Below are 12,696 nucleotides of genomic sequence, written 5' to 3' on the forward strand. Positions count from 1 at the left end.
CTACTCTGTGCCATGCAGAATGCTAGGATTTAGGAAGTTAAGAGTCAATGCAACACAGCTCCTTTCTCAGAGAACTAACTAGAGGTGTATCATCCCAGTGCTCAGAATGTTGCCTGTTCACCAGCAGTAATAGCAGAACCATCCCTTGATAGGAACACCAACTCTCAAGTCTCTCTCAGATCCAGTGAGCTAGAACGTTCTCTTTAACTAGAATCTTAGGTGATTCATATGGCTGTCAAAACCTGAGCAGTACTGTGGAGCAAGAGATATTAAGCAGATAGATAGATTGTTGCCTTATACAATGGATGAAATTAGGTTCATCAGTGGCCTCAACTTCCACATCCCTCTTGAACCCATTTCTTTACCTCCACCCTTGTAATCCCTGGGATAGTAATTGTCAACTTTATGAGAGTTATAAATGTTATAAATGTAGTTTTTTTAACCTCTTTGGAGGCTCACCACCCATCTCCCAAATAAATACACGGAGACTTAGTTTTACTTATGAATACCTGACCTTAGCTTGGTTGTTTCTAGCCAGCTTTTCTTAACTTATATTATCCTCTTTAACTACATTTTGCCTCTGGGCTTTTTAACCTTCTTACTCTGTGTCTGGCTGTGTGACTGGCCCCCTGGTGTCCTCCTCTCCTCCTTTTCTTTTCCCCTTCTTCTCTCTCTCCTATTAATTCTCTCTGCCTGTTAGCTTCACCTATCCCTCTCTCCCACCATAGCTATTGGCCATTCATGTCTTTATCAGACCAATCAGGTCCTTTAGACAGGCTTTACAGATTTAAACAAGTATGACATAAAAGAATGCAACACATCTTTGCATTATTGAGCAAATTATTCCATGGTATAAATGAATGTAACACATCTTAAACTGATATTCCACAACATATAAATACCCGGGAAAGAATTTATCTTGATTTGGTTCATTAATGTGGGATGAACCATCTCACTTGTGGGCAGCACCATTCACTGGGCAGTGGATCCTGGATTGTATAAAGTGGAGAGAGCAATATGAGCATCAGGAAGCATTTATCTCTCTCTTTCTGATTATTGTATGTGGATTTGGTATGTCTAGCTACTGGAAGTTCCTGCTGCCGTCCTTAACTTCACCATGATAAATTATACCTTTGAACTGTGAGCCAGAATAAACCTCTCCTCCCTTGATGCACAATTAAATGAACCACGAATAATAAAACCTCAGGATCAGAAAACAGGGTTCAACCTGAAGATCTGAAAAGTAAAACAGCCAGCCACTGGCTCTTACCTCGACCTCAGCCCAAAATGGTGATCCTACCTCCAGGAATCCCAGAATGAGGCTGTGTCTGAGAGCTACTCCCCCCACCCCGGCTTATATTCCTCTTTAGGGCTGGGATTAAAGACATACACCACTGGGATTAAAGGCATGCGCCACCTGATTTCTATGGCAACTAAAGTGGCTACTGGGATTAAAGGTGTGTGTTACCATAATTTGGTCTGTAAGGCTGACCAAATTGGTCTGTAAGCGGGAACTGTTTTACTCTCAGATCTTCAAGCAGTTTTTATTTATTAAAATACATGTGAGATGTCACTACACGCAAAATACTACATTCGTATTACATTCTTATTCGTAATACATTCGTAGTAGTATTTTATTACTACACTAGGAGAACCCAAGAAAATACCCATTAGTGAACACACACAGGACAGCCTTCTACCAGCAGCACAACCTTTAAGTACATCTTGCTCTAGTTCACTGTTTCGTGCATGGACTGCACCTCTTCTTCACTAATGTTTCCAATGGTTAAGTTCTGGGATAAACACTGTGCTTTTGTAGCCCATGAAAACAGCTAACATTTTCTGAACTTATATAATTAGATCAAATACTTTATTAGCATATATAAATTATGCATAAATTCATTATGTTATTTCCATACACATATCTAATGTATTTTGAGGTTACATTTACTTCTCTTTTGTCTACTGTCTAATGTACGTTGACTCCCTTCCTCTTTTCAAGCAGTCTACATTCTACTTCAATATCTGTTGTTTTATTTTGTTTTGTTTTCTTGGTGACCCAGTGTGCATTTCATTGGGGTGGCTTAGAGAATGTTGGGGAGAGGTTGTGTAGAAACTCAGGCCGTTTCCCTGTGACTTAAACACTGAAGAAAATGCCTCTACTCCTTCCAGCAACCAATAATTGAGAATCCATCCTCAGGGAGGGGAGGGGTGGAATCTCACAAGCCCTTCCATACTTCATGACAGGATGTTGACAGACTCAATTGTGCAATATCCTCAAATGAAAGGCTAGACTGGGACTACTTAGCCATCTGAATGCATGCAAATGAATTGATGTTAGATGATTCCCTTATTTCCTAGAGTTGATGAAAATGGGAGCCACAGTGCAAGCAGACATAACTCCTGGTTGCTGAGGTTCTAAGTTCAGGTCTTTATATTTGTGCATCAGACTGAACTATCTCCCCATCCTCAGTAATATATTTATGATCAATTAAACCTAGAACTAAGGGCTGGCAGAGTCAGTCAGTAGGTAAATGCTTATAACGTAAGCCTGATGGCTCGAGGTCACTGCTTGGGATACAAGCAAATGTGAAATGTGAGAATCCAACTCCATAGTTTTCCTTGACTTCCAGAGAGATGTTATGGCTTACATGCATGCACGCGTGCACACACCACTACACATAAAACACACGGAAAAATAATATAATAAAAGTTTTAAAAAACATAGTAGTAGTCTAAACCATTCACAATTACTTCTATTTTACTATTTAAAGTTTAATCTCCAAGTGATTTTAAACAACGCTCACATAACTCAGATAATCATTGAAGAGTCGCCATAATGACTAATCCCTTTCTTCTTCGTGTTCAGTTTTTTCAGCATTTGCTTTCCTAGATTCTGAAAATATCTTATGAATGGATTGAACTGAACAGACTGGGAACAGGAGGCTTAGTTTTCTTCATACTGACAGTCAGCAAGGAATGACGTCAATGATCCTGGAGGCATCAGATTTATCGAGCAGAGTTTATGTCACTACTGTTCCACTCCTGATGCTTCACAGTGCGAGACTGTTTTCTACTGTCAGGATGCAACCGTGCACAGTGAGTGGAAGGAAACTGGTTTATGAATGATTTGAAGATAATTTGAAGCCTGTTCACCTAAAGAAAAAGCAGAGACAGGCTTGCAGGGCTCCTTGGAACTCAAATGAGAAGTGGACTCATGCCCCTAACTCAGAAGCAATCTCCAATTAATAGCCACTTGCAAATGAAAGTTTAGTTTCCATTCAGGGAGTCTCACTGGGGAAACAGCCTACTACTCCGAAGGGTGGTATGCAAGTCCAGCAGTAGATGAGCAACAAAAAACAAGCTCACTAGCATCTTTGGAAGTTTCTTGTCTTTAAATATTGTGTCAGGCCTTTTCCTTTAAAAAATATTGTTGTGCGAAGAATGAATGAAGAAAATGTGGAAATTTAAACATTGGAGTACTACTCAGCGGTAAGAAAACAATGACATCTTGAAATTTGCATGCAAATGAGTGGAACTAGAGAAAACCATCCTGAGTGAGGTAACCCAGACCCAGAAAGATGAAAGTGAGTATGTCCTCACTCATAAGTGGATACTAGTTGTAAAGAAAAGGATATTGAGCCTGTAGTTCATGGTCCTAGAGAAACTAATTAACAAAGTGAACCCTAAGGAAAACATACATGGATCCACCTAGAAAGGGGAAATAGACAAGATCACCTGACAAAATAAAAGAACATGAGCTGGGGGAGAAGGCAGAGTGGAAGAAGAGGGAAGAAGCAGGGGGTGGAGAGGACCTTGAGGGAATTGGATAATTGAGATCGAGAGAAAACAGAGATGAGAGCAAGGAAAGAGATATTTTGATTGAGGGAGCCATTATTTGGCTAGCAAGAAACTTGACTCTAGAGAAATTCCCAGGAATCTACAAGAATGATCCCAACTAAGACCCTAAGCAATAGAGGAGAGGGTGGCTGAACTGGCCTTGCCCTGTAGTCAGACTGATGATTATTTTAAATATCACCACAGAACCTTCATCCAGTAACTAATGGAAGCAGAGGCAGAGACGCACAATGAAGCACTGGACTGAGCTCCCAAAGTCCAGTTGAAGAGTGGGAGGAGTGAAAATATGAGCAAAGGGGTCAAGACATGATGGGGACACGCACTGAAAAAGTTTACCTGAGCTAATGGGAGCTCACCAACACAAGCCGGACAGGGAAGGAAGCAGCATAGGTCCAAATTAGTCCCTCTGAATGTGGGTGATAGTTGTATGGCTGAAGCAGACTTTGGGGCCACTGGCAGTGGCACCAGAATTTATCCCTACTGCTTGTTCTGACTTTTGTGAAACCTATTCTCTTTGGATGGATACCTTGCTCACCCTAGATATAGTAGGGAGGGCCTTGGACCTTCCCCAAAGCAATGTGCCGTACCCTCTCTGAGGAGTGGATGGGGGTGTGTAGGTGGAAGGAATGGGAAGAGAGGAGGTAATGGGAACAGTGATTGGTATGTAAAATGAAAAACATAGAGTTTGTTTTCTTTTTAAAATAAAATAAAATGAAATTGGGGAATATTATTTTAGTTATGCAAAGGTGTGTTACATTTGCTTATAGTGCCTTTGTTTAATTATGTAAAGATTTTGTTCCATTATTTTACCTTGCCTACTTAAGGCACCTCATTGGTCTAATAAAGAGCTGAATGGCCAATAGTTAGGCAGGAGATGGATAGGCAGGTCTGTCATACAGAACAAATAAATAGGAGGAGAAATCTAGTTTAGGAAGAGAGAAGGACAAAACAAGGAAGAAAGAGAGGGATATATCCAGGGCCAGAAGCCAGGCAGCTGCCCGCCAAACATAAAGACAGCAGAAAAGTAAAATATGCAGAAGGAAAGAAAAGGAAGGAAGGAAGGAGGGAGGGAGGGAGAGAGGAAAAAAGGTTAAAAAGTCCCAAGGTAAATTGAAGATAAAGAGAAACAAATTAAACTAAGAGCTAAGTTAAGACTGAGTATTCAAAACAATAATGAATCTCTGTGTCATGGTTTGGGAGCTGGTTGGTGGACCAAAGGAAAAGGCCTGCTACAAATTATCTTATTATTTTTAATCTTGTTTTAAATTTTTATTTTATCATTTATTTTCCCCTGTCTATTTCTACCCTACAGGTCATCCGTGTATATATAACTCCCATGTGGGTGCTTTCAAGGTATTCCTGAGAGTGAGTCTCTATTGCTTGTGCCTTTATTGGTCTCCTTTTCTTCTGTTTGTTTGTTTGTTTTTGTCCAATTCCAACCTGTTCATTTTTATTTTATTTTATCCCTTAGAATCCTGTTTATTTTCTAATGATCCAGATGGGAGCCCAGGTGGGGAGAAACTGGGAGGAGTAGAGGGAGGGATACTCTAATCAGTACATATTGTAGGAGAAAAGAATCTATTTTCATTATAAGGGAAAAATGAGCAGGGAGCATAATATAATTGTACATTCAGTCTAGAAACTGATTCGCCTAAACATTTTATGTGTAGCAGTGGGAAAACCATTTGTATTCCCTGTTCCTGACGACACAACCAATAGCTCCCAGAATTGTGCTTTTCTTTTTCTCTTCATAAAATTAAAGTTTAAAGTTACTTTATGTGTGCGTGTATCCATGTTGTGTTATAAGAATGCATTTGAATGTCATAGGACAGCTGGAATCAGTAGGTCTGTTTTTCCTTATTTTGGGTCCTGGAGAATCCAACTCATATTGTCAGGATTAGCAGCAATCACTCTTATCTACTGAGCCATCCCTAGCCCCAATGTTTTTCCATGTGGGTCGAATTGTTCATTGTGTTTCTCACACGTCAGTCTTTTGCCATGTGACAAATCTCAACTGGTGATTCAGGTTCCTATGTAGACAAATGGGTATTATAAAACAAGAAGACCAACTCAGGTTTCTACAATCAAATCAGAGGCTTGGGTTCTTTAATATTGAGCAAGTCTTCTTCTAATTTAAGTTTAACTTCAGTGGTCAATATTCTTTTCCTGCGACTATCTCAGATATAGCTTGTATTGTATATTTTTAAATCAACGGGAGTGAAAATTTCCAAAGTCCCTATATGACAAACCTAGGTACGTGAGGGGATGTACATGTAGTAAACTTGGTTTAAGATTTGCTAATAGCCAGGCGGTGGTGGCGCACGCCTTTAATCCCAGGCAGAGGCAGGCAGATCTCTGTGAGTTCGAGGCCAGCCTGGTCAACAAGAGATAGTTCCAGGACAGGAACCAAAAAGCTACGGAGAAACCCTGTCTCGAAAATAAAAAAAAAAGATTTGCTAATAAATTATTAATAAATCATATAACTTTGTATCTGATAAGTATACACAATTTACAATGAAAACCTAACAAAAACCATGCAGTTTGAGAATGCTGCTAATTTTTTGAGGGGAGGGTTTCAAGACACGGTTTCTCTGTGTAGCTTTGGAGCCTGTCCTGGAACTCTCTGTAGACCAGGCTGGCCTTGAACTCACAGAGATCTGCCTGTCTCTGCCTGCTGAGTTCTGGGATTAAAGGTGTGTGCCACCACTGCCCGGCGAGAATACTGCTAAATTTAAAAAAAAAATCTCATGAAAGAAGCCATTAGCAGTCACAGCCCAGGAGAGCACTTGGAGTGGGAGGGTAATTTTGCAAGTATTTGCAAGCAGATCAATCTATTAATGGCTAATTGAAAATTACAGTTTCCTTTTGTCTGGTAGCAAGTAATTTTGTAGTTCTTTTTTTAAAAACCAATTTCCCACATTTTATAAATATTTACCTTCAGTATAACCTAACCTGTAGGTAATATTCTAAATTAATTAATACTGTAAATTGTGTCAGAAAATCAACAAGATTTGACAAGTTCAGATATATTATTCCTTAGAAAGGAAAGAATAATAGTTTGCTTGTTTTATGTTGGCAGATGATAAGAGCAGGTGAATCTCTCATTTGGTCCTAGCAAAGCAGTTCCCAGCTTCTCACTCAAGAGGAACCTCTCTTGCAATGGGAGTCCCAACTGATAGTTGGTTGTAATGCAGCATCATTCTCCAGAGATGAAATGGGAGTCCAGAAATGTCCATGTTATGGTGGCCACACAGCCAGAAACTGGGATGAGCATCTAAGGACACACATATAGCTAAGTGAGCTGAAGCAGATCCAGATGACAGGTTAAGTGGATTCAATGGGTGAATCATTTCTCTTCTTTTCTCCTCTTTCTCATTCCCATGTAATGGCTATGTATGTCTGAGTATGGGTAGCAAATACCTGTGTTTCACAGTGAACTAGAATCCCCTTTGTGTATGTGTGTTGCTGTGTGTGTGTGTGTGTGTGTGTGTGTGTGTGTGAGAGAGAGAGAGAGAGAGAGAGAGAGAGAGAGAGAGAGAGAAGAGAGAGAGAGAGAAAGAAGTGACCCACATGGTGCAGGCCCTTCTGCCTGCTCCCTCTGCTCCCCCTGCTCCCCTCGCTCTCTCAGCCCTCCTTAGTGATATGCTATCGGTTACATTCTGATAAGGATGCCAGGCCCAGGAGAGTGGCCTGTCCTGTTGAGATCACACAGGGATTCCCAGACAGAACAGGCATTAGTGTATTTTGCCCACCCTTTGGCCTGTTCTCCATCATTGACTTTGCAAGAGATTCTCCAGCTGATTTCCACATACCACACTAGCGAGGCTCCTACTGCCCTGTAGTCCCACTGACTTATGAGACTGAACATGTACCACTGTCTGGCATTTTCTAAGGTTTTGACTTTCATCATTTAGACCTTAGATCCGCAACTGGCTTACATACTGTTGCTTACAGTACCTGTTTAACACTATTCAAATGATTTTCCTCTTTATTTTTTCTCACACCACAGAACCTTAAGTTTAATATACCTTTACATCGTAATGTACCCTTGAAAAATCCTGATTCATAGTACACTATAATCAGCATTTCAAACCACAGAGCAAAAACAAAGAATCTATGTACTTCGTATCCAGACAGAATTTAAGATCCAAATCAATCAACTTGCACCCTAAGCAAGCAGTTTGGAATATTTGAATGAATTACATAAACATAAAGTCAAAGAAAATGAAGAACTCCATGGGGAATGATCCATGGAATGATTTCCACAAGACAGCTGAGGAAAACTGTTGGTTATGGCCATGGAAGGACATACCAGAGTCCTTAGTGTCCAGTCCCTGTATGACTTCCTTAGGTTTCTTGCACCAGGCTGTTAGCCAGAGCACCAGGCAGGATTTGGCCACGTGGAAAATAGTTAGCCTTTAACCATGAGTGCAATTAAACCCCCGGTAGGCAAGCAACTGTGCTTTTCCTTAGCCAGTGGAGATGCCCCAGCTTTCTTGATCTTCAGTGTTCGTATCAATCTTCCAAGAAGATTTTAGGTTTTCTGAAAATCTCAAAACTTGTTTCCATGTCGTATGGCCTTAAGACACAATCACTTGATATTCTTTCTTCATTTTGAGAACCCAAAGGTGAATTTATTCTTCAAGGTCTGATCATTTATTTATTACTCTTTTGGCAGGATGTGTGTAGAGGGGGCTTCAAGATAGGTAGCTCTGGAACTCATTCTGTACACAAGGCTGCCCTCACATTCAGAGACCCCCCCCCCCCGCTTATGCTCTGCTTCATAAAGGCTGAGATTAAAGGTATGTGCGACCACTGCCTTGCTCCTGTCTGTTACTCTCTCTCTCTCTGTGGGTGGGTGTGGGTTTGTAGACCAGGCTGGCCTCGAACTCACAGAGACCTCTGCCTCCTGAGTGACTGGATTAAAAGTCGTGCGCTGCCACCATCCAGCTCCTATTAGTTGCTCTTAAAAATTTATTATTTCCCGAACTCAGAAAATAAGATGTAGAAGCTCTCAGAAAGACAATCTTTGTCTCTTAGCAATCTGCTTCTGGCGGTTTTCTTCGACTTCCTTCATTCACTTGGCCAAAAGTTTGGCATATTCTACAGCTCCTTTCTTTTTATTCTTAGTATGTTGTTGCTTCTTCAGAGCAATGCATCAGCATTTGTGTTACAGGACATGTGGAGTAATAAGACACTGAATTTAAGGTGCTTTGGTGCTGAGGGACTACTTCTTAACTTGTTTGTTTTAGGGCTTTCTAAAAACAGATTGCTAGACATCATCATCTTTAGAGAGGTTGAAAAGTGTTCGGATTCTATGAACTCTTTTTGGTTCCAACTGCAGAGGCACAGTGGTATCTGTCAGTCCAAGAATATCCTTCCATATTTTATTTTATTTTATTTTATTTTATACAATAATCAAGTTGAGAGCGCTTAGATTGGCATCCACAACACATCCCAAACAGAATTGCCCTTCCTCTCTCCAGTTCTCCTTGGTCTCTAACAAGAATGCCCATTACTCAACAGCAGGCACACCCTGCCCAGGGTCTTGACACCTTGCTTCTTGGGAAAACCCTGTTTCCCACCACTGATTTGGACCACATAACCCTTCCACTCTTCATCCAGGGCATCACCATCTACTTGTGCTAGAATATACAAAGTTTGCATTCCTTATCCACTTCAAGGAGTTTCTGACAGCGGGTGGCTGAATGGGGGAGATATTCAGCTTCATCTTTACACAGCCAACTGCTCAAGATAAACCTCCAAAAAGAGCCCAAGGTTGAACTTTTAAAAATCCCCATGCTTAAATCACTTGCTCCTGTTAATTGAAAAGAAATTATGTACCTTGAAAAACATTATTAAAGTGCTGAAGAGATGGTTCAGTAGTTAAGAATACTTGCTGGTCTTCTAGAAGTCTTAAGTTTGAGTGCTACCACCCTTGCCAGGAGGCTGGCTCACAACCATTTCAAACTCCAACTCCAGGGGATCTGATGCCTAAGGCCTTCCCTGGCATGAGGACTTTTCTTGCAGAAATACACATCCATACACAATTAAAATACTAAAAATAAATCCTAAAATTATTAAAACATTAAAGTAAAAATGTTAAAGTCTAGGCTGAAAACCAAAAATGTTGCAAGTTCTGGGCCACTAAGGCTCCAAAATGATTAGTTAGATAGATGTCTACATATCCATATACTTATATGTACATATTCATATACACATATGTTCAGAGGAGCAATTGGAGCACATTAAGATGACTACTTAGCAAAGATATATCCTTTCTCTTTAAGCTATCAAGATATATGAACTTAATTTAATAACACAATAATTTTGTTCCATCCCTTTGCCAAAAGTTAGTATGATCCCATTTTAAAAAATAAACCTTTCTCTGGGAAAAATACTAACTTTAAAAATACGTTTGAGGAAACAAAACTAACCAAATGCAATCCACATATAGACTATTCTAATTTGCGTTGCAAGATAATCGAGCAAAGCATCTTCAGAAGCAGAATAAACAGAAAGAGAAGCACTAATTTGAAACTGTCTCTCCCAAAACATGAGGAGCAGTGAACATAGCTATTTTATATTCTGTAGAGCAGTCTTGAGTTAACAAAGGAAGTCTGGCACCAGCAAAGACCACCAGACTCGAGGCTGAAGAAAATCCCAGGGACAAAGTTAGTTGCCCCAACTCACATTCTTGTGGTAGCCCAGTGACAAAAGAGAAGTTTAAAGGCCTCTTTATATTGTTCCTGAGAAGGGATAGGTCTGAGCAATGAGGGTAAAGCTTGTTTTAGTACATATTCCAAGACTGTTGATGCTCATCTTTTGGGGAGAAATATCTAAAGATGTTAAGAAATTTACTGTTCTCATATGGATCAAGTTTTTCCACAGCCTGAACGGATGTCACTTGAAACACCAGCCCCAAGCGTTAGAGACGTTTTATAAAATTATAAATAACTTCTTTTGAAGCTCTGGTATGAACTACAGACCAATTCTCCTTGGAGAAAAGCATCCTTAGTTCTTATAATATACATGTACTAAGCAGGTTAAAGTTAATATTTACAGGGCCATGATAAGAACTAGTCTATATAAGTAATCAACTAAAAGTTTATTTCAGAAAAATTTAGCAGTGGAAATTCCTATTAGAAAAATTTTCCTGAAATTATAAGATCAAATGGAGTTTTATAATCAGTTTATCATTTTAATCAAAAGAATAAGAAAAATGAGATTGAGGTATGAACTATGAGCCCTTACAATGTTTTCTGTCAGCTGTGAAACCTACCAGAACATGGATTAATGCATGCTTGGTCCAATCTCCCTTACTAATTGAACAAATGCTCAAACAGTATTTTCTGGGTGTTGGGTGCAGCTGTAAGCATTTTCCAAGTAGGTACTCAATGAATTTTCATGATAACCAGAAGCAAAGACTGCTGTTGGCCCCATTTTAAAGCATATAAAACAAGCCCAATATTGGTGAGAACTAGAGGCTGAATTCTGCATCCATGGTCTTCAACTTTATTGCACACTTCCTGGATACTTTTGTGTTATAAATTGGATCTCCAAAGATTTGGATATTAATGAATATAGTGCTGTTTGGTAGTGATGGAACCTTCTGGAGGTCAGGATTAATGTTAGGGAATTAGATCATTGGAATATGCCCTTGAAGGAGATTATTAGTACCCTAACCTGTCCATTTGTCTCCTGCCCCAACTTCCCTCTGGTCACCATTATATGAAACAGATTTATTTAATCATATATGCCCAGGCATAATATCTAGACCCCAAAGCAGTGGGACCAAGGCACCATTGACTGATGTTTATAAAATCATAAGGCTTGCTACTGTTTGAATTGGTTATCTCGAGAGTTTTGTCACAGCAATGCAAAGTGCACTAACACACTTTGTTATTCATGCCTATTTGGTGGATGAGAATCTTCACAAAGGTGTCAATTCAATATTCAACTGCCAGCAGTATCTCAGTCCACTTCCTTCCTGAGAGGGTGTCAGACCTCTGCAATCTTCCAGCGGTAGATTTCTGACCTTTTCCCTGCTTATCTCCCTTCCCCTCTCCTCCTCCACCACCTCTCTCTCTCTCTCTCTCTCTCTCTCTCTCTCTCTCTCTCTCTCCCCTCTCTCTCTCCTTTGTTGGCCTGGTTAAGTAAAGAGTAAACAAACAGTCCATATTCCAGAGTTCCTCCCTTTCGCCTCAGCTCTCAGTCTGTATATGAAACAGTTAATGTTTCCAGAGCTATGGATTTTCTTAAACCTGAGTCTCATAGATGATTGGGTTCAGAAATCAAATCATAGCACACAAATGCTATGAATTATAAAAACTAATTTCTTTATTAATTAATCTTTCTTAGTTTAGCCTCGTTTTCTTTTTATGTGTATGGGTGTTTTGCCTGCATCTAAGTATGTGTACCACATGCATGCCTGGATCCCATGGATGCTAAAAAATGGCATAGAATTCCCTAGAAAATACAGATGGTGATTACGAGCTGCTGTATAAGTGCTGGATCCTCTGGGAGAGTGGCAAGTGTTTTTTTTTTGTTGTTTGTTTGTTTGTTTTTTGTCACTGAATAGCATCTCTCCATCCCCCAGTCCCATTTTTTAAAAAAGATTCTTCCACCCTGTCTTCAATGCTATGATACCCAGAAAATTCTTTGACAAGCTGTCGTGTTTCCATGTAGATTAGTCATGTAACTATCTGCTCATCTCTCCTATGTTATTCCCCCACTGTGGTTTCTTTGAAAATAATGAGGTAAAAGCCTTAAAAACTGCGTTCTACAAATTATCCTTCAAAACCTAAAAAGTAATGCAAGTTCTAAGTTTATGCCTTG

General features: G+C 39.8%; 1 pseudogene; it reads right to left on the reverse strand.

The window, feature by feature from the left end:
* Positions 1–8,872: 8,872 nt before the first annotated feature.
* Positions 8,873–9,659, reverse strand: LOC121439469 (annotated as a pseudogene).
* Between the last annotated feature and the right edge of the window lie 3,037 nt (positions 9,660–12,696).

The sequence above is a fragment of the Microtus oregoni genome, unplaced genomic scaffold (assembly GCF_018167655.1).
Source record: "Microtus oregoni isolate MIOR12 unplaced genomic scaffold, Mior012 000061F_ref0000440, whole genome shotgun sequence".
Taxonomy (NCBI): Eukaryota; Metazoa; Chordata; class Mammalia; order Rodentia; family Cricetidae; genus Microtus; species Microtus oregoni.